Consider the following 9,301-nt stretch of genomic DNA (forward strand, 5'->3'; position numbering starts at 1 on the left):
GCCACATGTTTTTCTATTCTATTTTCACAAGATGATATATGGATACTTAATAATTATCATTAAATTAAAATTATTCATAATTAAAAAAGTTTAATAATTAAATATTTAATAATTCTAACCAAATTATAAATTATGTTATAATCAAAAAAGTCTCATAATCATATATATAGATATAAAAATTAAAGAAAACAATTATGTAGAAAGTCATTGTACGTAAAGTCTTATATGCAAAATTGTATGCAAAATTGTACACATGTAAAATTATATTTAAAGTTGATGGATTAGTTTTTCTCTTAAACAGAATTATCTGATTAGTTAATTTTTTGCTGTGTTGATTTTTACAAAGAGCGATATATCATCTGTGTATCCCTCTTTACAATAATAATAGGACATAAGATCCTATCTTTGAGAAAAACATATAGCATGTAAAATATTTAAATTGTCTTTGAGAAAAACATATAGCATGTAAAATATTTAAATTGTCTTTGAGAAAAACATATAGCATGTAAAATATTTAAATAGTTTTCTTGTGTGAAAATTAAGAACTTTTGTATTACAAAAATATTCCCTAAGATCCGCAAAACATAAACAAATAGGTCATACAAATTATCCGAATTATTATCTCGAGTCCTCCTATTTTATGTGATTTTCTTAGTTGAAATTCTAATAAATCTTAGGATTATTATAGAAATAAAAATTTATTTCATTATATCAATATGGGCCTGATATCTCATCTAACTTTAACGTTTTATTTGATTATTTCATGTTATAGGGTCTAACTCAATGTATTCTTCAGTCCATACCAAATCTTCAAATCTATATAATTTTGAATTTAATTTTTAAAATAAATGACATCCACATCTTTATTTTGAATTTTTTAAAGTCTAAGCTCCCTAAGGAAAAAGAGCTCCGGCTCAAATTATCTAAATTTGAATTTAAAATGCAATCAATCTACTTTTCATTTGATGTAGTATGTTTAGAATGCTAACGGAAAATTTAAAGGGTAATGTTACTCTTACTTCAAAAGGTGTGCTTACTCGAAACTCACTGTTAGGGTCGGCCCTACTCCTCTTCATCCTCCAAGGTTGGGTCGAGAACTTCTGAATCCAATATGACTGAGTAAAAAGGCGTCATTCATCGGTCTGCTCGCCAGGCCAAAACGAAAGGCGGTTTATCCTCGAGTTCCTTGTCGACAGTCAATCTCCATCACATTGTATGTATTGTCAGAATTATCGTTGCTCCAGCCACGAAAATCTTTATGATTCATCAGATTTTGTCAGCACCATGCTTCCCTCGTCATCATCATATTAATTACAGAGATGAATCATCTCATCTGCAGCAGACACCTGCAAAGTATCTACCAATTAAGCTGCCTGCTTGGACTCGACCAAATTTACGTAATTGCCTCTCTAGACATGCTATAAATATATGCACTATCAACTACATAAGGGTAAACAATCTCTTGCTAATAAACACATTATAATCGTTCTTCTTCTCCACTCAAGCGCATTACTGACTTGATCAGCGAACAAACTACCGGAGATCCCAACTCCGACCCTCTCACGTGTTGTTCATGTGTAGGACCAGATCCCTCAATCTTCTTCAGATAGTTGTTCATGTGTAGAACCAACGATCTAAAGAAGATTGAGGAACCCTAATACACAAAATATCCATACTTAATCCCCTGTTTGATAACTGAAATTAACAGTTTGGCGCCTATCATGGGGCTTCTTTTTCTTCTTTATACAAGTTGATTGGTTCCAATCATCCAGGCCGATCTTCCATCCCATCCATTAAAGAAACACATGTGGGTAATGTCACTCAAGCCTAACTAGGGGAGTCCGCCCAAAGAAATTTTCCAATTTCTTTAGCAACAATTCACTTCCTCCACGAACAAACTCCTCAGCTAGATTCCTCCCCAACATCCTTCTCTGTCGTTCGTTCCTCCTTCTTTTGTGGGTCAGGCATTCGTTCCTACTCCTCCTCTAACAGGTCAGGCTGAACAACGAGCACAGGAGGATTAAGTTGTGTACACCTCTCTCTCGCATCGCCAGCAGACTTGTTTCGCCGCTCCTCCTCGATAATAGGCACGTAGAGGCGATGTGGGAAAGTCCTAACTTCGTCTATGGCGGCCATGATCGCACTGCATGGACAGCATCGCGTGGCCCTAGATACCCTCATGTTGCTTCAGGTCACTCTACCACTAATCTTGCATCTGATTGCCACCGAACGTTTAACACCATTGCAGACATCATCGGAGAAAACATTCCACTCGCTGACTGGATCATGAACTCTCTATGTGCCAAGTTCAAGATGTTGGACCCTAAGGGGGGGGGGGGGGGGGGGGGTGATTAGGGTCTTATGTTAATCTAATCCGATTTTATGCCAATTAAAACTAATTAACAAGTTATCTTAGCAAATATAAAATACAACAAGATATGTGAGCTAGGATAAGTGATATACACAAGGGTAAATAAGATAAACAAAATAGTGGATGATATAAATAATGAGCAATGGACAACGGCAACAAGAAATATAAACATAAGAGTAAGTACGCCAATGCAAACTCAAACACACGATATGATCACGGAGTTCGGACCTTCCGTCCTACGTCTCCGCTCCTCACTCCCGGGGAGAAATCCACTATCACAACCGGGTTTTCTACGCTCACCCGAATAACGTTTACACCGACACACTTGGTTTTCTAGTTCATCGAAAACTTTGCAACTCACACATTTACAAACCCACTTTACACCCTCTTAAGTGTTGGTCTCTAGTCCGTGTCTCCCTCAAGTGTTAGGAATTACAATCTCTTTCTAGGTATTACCACCTACTGCACTCCTCTTGAGATGACCTCGTCTCTCACCACACACTCCTCTCGGTGTACAAGTGTATTACAAAGTGATGTACACAACTAAGGCTCACAAATACAAATTTGTTCTCTACAATAGATGAGAATTCAATGAAGCTCACTCTCAATTGTTACAATTCCCCACAACCCAATTATACAATGTATGCAAATAGAATAAGCTCAATAGTTGTGTGTGTAAGCAATGAGAAAATCAATCATAAACTCAATGTAAACCCTAGCTTGATGAAAATGATAAATAACAAATAACTAATACAAATCTAATATTGAGTTTAGATATTCATCTCTGAAAAACAAGATGGAGAGATGGATTAAAGTGAAGCTCAAATAATGTAGATGATCTCCTCCACTTGTGAAAACTTTTTCACAAACCAAACAAACTTTAAACCAAACTTAAACACACTTAAACACCCTTTAAAAAACTTGTTTAAACTTTTCTTGGATGTTTAAAGAATGAGAGCAAGGGGGTATATATAGCCACCCAAAACCTCAGCCAAAAACCCCAAAGGGAAAGACCAAAAAGCCCAAGAATCAGAAATCTGATTCTGTACAAATATAGCCATTATAGTGTTATGGGTCGACTCGTCACTGTTCATGAGTCGACTCATAACTAGCCGTTACAGGCTAAAAATAACTTATGGGTCGACTCATAAAATTCATGAGTTGACTCATCATGCATGGGTCGACTCATCAAGTCATGGGTTGACTCAGCAGAAACAAAACATACTTTCCAGTACAGTTTGTGAGTCGACTTATGACAGGCATGAGTCGACTCAACCTGATGGGTCGACTCATGATGTTATGAGTCGACTCGTCAGAAACAAAATGTAAACTACACAATAGTTTATGAGTCAACTCAACACTGTTCATGAGTCGACTCAAGGCATGCACATTGTCTGTTTTAAACAGAAATCTGATTTTCAAACCTCTTTTAAAAATAACAAATAAAATCAGAAAAATAGAAAACTTTGAGAAATGATTGTAAACATGATAATATACATGTTACAAAAACTAGTTTTTAAAAAGGACCTCCCAAATGAAAGATATCATTGTTTTGTAAAATAGTCCAAAACATAAAAATGTAAACACATGAGTTTTGACATTTTAGCTTAACCATGTTTTAAAACATAAAAATGTAAACACATGAGTTTTGACATTTTAGCTTAACCATGTTTTGAAACATTACAAAATAATTTTGTAGACTTAATAAAATATGTATATGATTATAGTTAAGTCCAAAAACTAAGAATATAATATTTTCACAAAATTTCATATTCTATGCAATATATTCTTAAACACAATAGAATATGAAACAAATGAAAAATATAAAACTTTGTTTGTTGTTTCATATCTATGTGGCTAAACCAAAACACAGTAATAAATATGAAATATGTAATTTCATATTTGTAAACTATAAAACCAAAACTTGTGTATATATATACATAACTATATATATACATAGAAACCAATAAAATGTGTGTGTATATGATATTGAGCTTAAAGTATCTAACACACATAATATAAACCCTAAACTAATTATACCCAAGCTTGTGATCTTCGATGCATCTCAACTTGGTACACTTTGTGGATGAAGCTTGAACTTGGATCTTTAACTTGAATTGTATTGCTTCACTCCACTATTCCGCCAACCTTAATTGGATATGATCGTGAAAGCTCGATTCCATCCATCCTCCAACATATTGTTTGTCTCTAATGAATATAAAATATAAACACTAGACAAACAATATTAGATGTAAATTATTTGTTAAACATCATCAAAACAAAGAGGCCAACAATCTCCCCCTTTTTGATTGTTAAACATCATCAAAACAAAGAGGCCAACAATCTCCCCCTTTTTGATGATGACAAACAATTTACAAGAGAGATATATATGCATGAAAGAAGAGGCCAACAATCTCCCCCTTTTTGATGATGACAAACAATTTACAAGAGAGATATATATGCATGAAAGTAATGAATATATAAATTAGAATATATCATGCATATAAATAAGAAATGTTATACTCATAATATTTCTCCCCCTTTGACAACATCAAAAAGGGAAAAAAACAGAAGAATGAAGAGAGCAAAAACTCCCCCTACAAATAAGCATGAGTGAGTATAACAAAAAATATATATAGGGATTGCTCCCCCTATCAAAAAGCCATATGGAGTATATGAAGTCAAGACCAAGGCAAAACATGTGAGCAAGCATAGATGAAAAATATGTTAAATATTACTCACATACAAGAGGACAAAGAGAACACATAGATATATCATTATGAAGATAGTGTCTCATTACACTAACATAAAAACCATATATAAAACAGATTTATGAAATCAAAAGATAGAAAAACTTGAGAATCATGAAAAAAAATTCAAGTGAAAACAAATCAACCAAATGAAATCATAAATCAAATTTTAAGCCCAAAAATGATGTTTGATCAATAAAGATTTTTTTTTTTAAGAACTTGATCAAACCACTCATAGAATACATTATAAAGCATATTTGAAATTTGAATCTCTAATTGTGCTATATAATGAATTCAAAGCAACGAATCAAAACAAAATTTTTGACAAAATGCAAGAGAGGGAATAATATATCAAGCTCTTAAGCTTGTTTCAACCCATATAAGGACTTTTAGTACCCGGTAAACAAGATTTGGGAATAAACACCCAATAAACCCGGAGGGTTATATAAACACAAACCTCTCATCAAAATCGAGACTAATAATCATAAAAACAAAAGATTTGATCAATTAAAAATTATTTTCATATAAAAAAATTAGAACAAGTTTCTCAAAACCAAGAAAAAGAAAAATAGAAACACTAATATTCTTGGTTTTAAAAAAATTATTTTGGCACCCAAGCATTCTTGGTGCTGGATTGTTTAGGGACATGACCCCTATTAATAAAGCTCAAGGCCCTAGGGTTATGAACTCGTTTGGGCGTATATGGTGCACTAACACGATTAAAACAATAATCACTCAAATGACCCTTCTGATTGTAATTTGTGCAATGAAAGAGATCCATTTATTTTAGTGGACCATTAGCTCGTGCACGGGAATCATTTGCAAATAAAGATTGTTCTTTAAAATTATTTTGCAAATGAAAAACATTTTCTAAATCAAAACAAAATTTGGTCAAATGACCTAATCTACCACAATGATCACACTTAAACTTTTATGGTCTAATAAAATCATTTGGCAAAGGAGAAGTCTTTTTCAAATCAAAGCAAAATTTTGCCAAATGACCAAAACGACCACAAAGATCACGTTGAAACACACGTGCATGTTTATGATGAGCATTGTGAGCATGTGCATGTGCGTGTGATGATGAAGCTTGATGAGATGCACAAGAAGGATTAATATGAGCCTTAGTGGGTTTATGTGCATCATAGCAAAATCTAGCAAGATGGCCTTTACGACCGCAATTTGTGCATTTGTAGACTTTGCTATACATGTGTGCATGATGAATAAGATGTTTAGATGTTTTAGCATGAGACTTAGCACACATGTTCATAAGCTTATCATGATTAACAATACATGTTTTAAGGATTGAATCTAAAGATGATATATGATCTTTAACATGATTCAATTCATCATCATGCATACTAGTGTTGTTATTAGAAGTAGAACATATATAATCATTTATAAAAGAAGCAGTATTAATTTTTATGTTCTTTACCTCTAACATGGCATTTTCTCTTTCATGAGTTAAGCTAGTCATAGATGTGGTTAATTTTTTATTTTCCAAAATTAACATGTCATTGTTTTCTTTAAGCATGGTATTTTCTTTTGCAATGACATTTAATTTTGACACTAGCTCTAGGATTCTAAATTATCATGCTTGCTTTTTAAATCAATGAAATCTTTATGAAATTTGTTATAGGCATGCAATAATTTTATCACTAGATAAATCATTAATGGATTCGAACTCGCAAACCTCACTAGGGCTATCGCCTAGTAGTCGTGTGCATGATGAAGCTCCAATATTACTTGAGGAAGAATCCGTCAGAATCCTTTGGATCTCCTCCAAGTTACCATGATGTGCTTCTATAAATATCTACAATTTGTAAGCACTATCAAAATGAGCAAGCTTGTTAGAAATAGAAGAATCAAGTGCATTAAGCATATATTCTAACACAATCTTGTTCATGGTAAACAATCTTTTGTCATTTTTACTCTACTTGGATTTCTCCATAGTGGGTACAATATAAGTATTATCAATAACTCTCCATAAATTAATATTTTTAGATTGCACAAATAGTTTAAATCTAGAAGTCCATTGTGCATAAGGAAAATTAATGAATTTAGGAGCAAAATTTGATTCATAGCCTAACAAAGGTGTACAATTCATGTCCATGATAACAATATATATGTGCAAGCAAGACAAATACAATCAAAAACTAGATTAGCACAAAATGATAACTTGGATCTTTAACTCAAAGCGATTGGACCTTAAATCAAAGACTATCAAGTTCTGATACTAATTGTTGGACCCTAGAGGGGGGGTGATTAGGGTCTTATGTTAATCTAATCCAATTTTATGCCAATTAAAACTAATTAACAAGTTATCCTAGCAAGTATAAAATACAACAAGATATGTAAACTAGGATAAGTGATATACACAAGGGTAAATAAGATAAACAAGATAGTGGATGATATAAATAATGAGCAATGGACAATGGCGATAAGAAATATAAACATAAGAGTGGATGATATAAATAATGAGCAATGGACAATGGCGATAAGAAATATAAACATAAGAGTAAGTGCGCCAATGCAAACTCAAACACACGATATAATCACGGAGTTTGGACCTTCCATCCTACGTCTCCTCTCCCCACTTCCGGAGAGAAATCCACTATCACAATCGGGTTTTCTACGCTCACCCGAATAGTGTTTATACCTACACACTCGGTTTTATAGTTCACCAAAAACTTTGCAACTCACACATTTGCAAACCCACTTTACACCCTCCTAAGTGTTGGTCTCTAGTCCGTGTCTTCCTCAAGTGTTAGGAATTAAAAGCTCTCTCTAGGCATTACCACCTACTGCACTCCTCTTGGGACGACCCCGTTTCTGACCACACACTCCTCTCGATGTACAAGTATATTACAAAGTGATCTACACAATTAAGGCTCACAAATACAAGTTTGTTTTCTATAATAGATGGGAACTCAATTAAGCTCACTCTCAATTATTACAATTCCCCACAACCCAATTATACAATGTATGCAAATAGAATAAGTTCAATAGTTGTGTGTGTAAGCAATGAGAAAATCAATCATAAACTCAATGTAAACCCTAGCATGATGAAAATGATAAATAACAAATAACTAATACAAAGCTAGTATTGAGTTTAGAAATTCTTCTCTGAAAAACAAGATGGAGAGATGGATTGAAATGAGTATTGAGTTTAGAAATTCTTCTCTGAAAAACAAGATGGAGAGATGGATTGAAATGAAGCTCAAACAATGTAGATGATCTCCTCCACTTGTGACTGAAAAACAAGATGGAGAGATGGATTGAAATGAAGCTCAAACAATGTAGATGATCTCCTCCACTTGTGAAAACTTCTTCACAAACCAAACAAACTTTAAACCAAACAAACTTTAAACCAAACTTAAACACCCTTTAAAAAACTTGTTTAAACTTTTCTTGGATGTTTAAAGAATGAGAGAAATGGCATATATATAGCCACCCAAAACCTTAGCCAAAAACCCCAAAGAAAAAGACCAAAAAGCCCAAGAATCAGAAATCTGATTCTGTACAAATATAGTTGTTACAGTGTTATGGGTCGACTCATCACTGTTCATGAGTCGACTCATAACTAGATGTTACAGGCTAAAAATAACTTATGGATCGACTCATAAAATTCATGAGTCAACTCATCATGCATGGGTCGACTCATCAAGTCATTGGCCGACTCAGCAGAAACAAAACACACTTTCCAGCACAGTTTGTGAGTCGACTTATGATAGGCATGAGTCGACTCAATCTGATGGGTCGACTCATGATATTATGAGTTGACTCGTCAGAAACAAAAGGTAAACTACACAATAGTTTATGAGTCGACTCAACACTGTTCATGAGTCGACTCAAGACATGCACATTGTCTGTTTTAAACAGAAATCTGATTTTCAAACCTCTTTTAAAATAGCAAATAAAATCAGAAAAATGTAAAACTTTGAGAAATGATTGTAAACATGATAATATACATGTTACAAAAACTAGTTTTTAAAAAGGACCTCCCAAATAAAAGATATCATTGTTTTGCAAAATAGTCCAAAATATAAAAATGTAAACACATAAGTTTTGACATTTTAGCTTAACCATGTTTTGAAACATTACAAAATAATTTTGTAGACTTAATAAAATATTTTAGCTTAACCATGTTTTGAAACATTACAAAATAATTTTGTAGACT

Source organism: Asparagus officinalis, chromosome 9 (assembly GCF_001876935.1).
Source record: "Asparagus officinalis chromosome 9, Aspof.V1, whole genome shotgun sequence".
Taxonomy (NCBI): Eukaryota; Viridiplantae; Streptophyta; class Magnoliopsida; order Asparagales; family Asparagaceae; genus Asparagus; species Asparagus officinalis.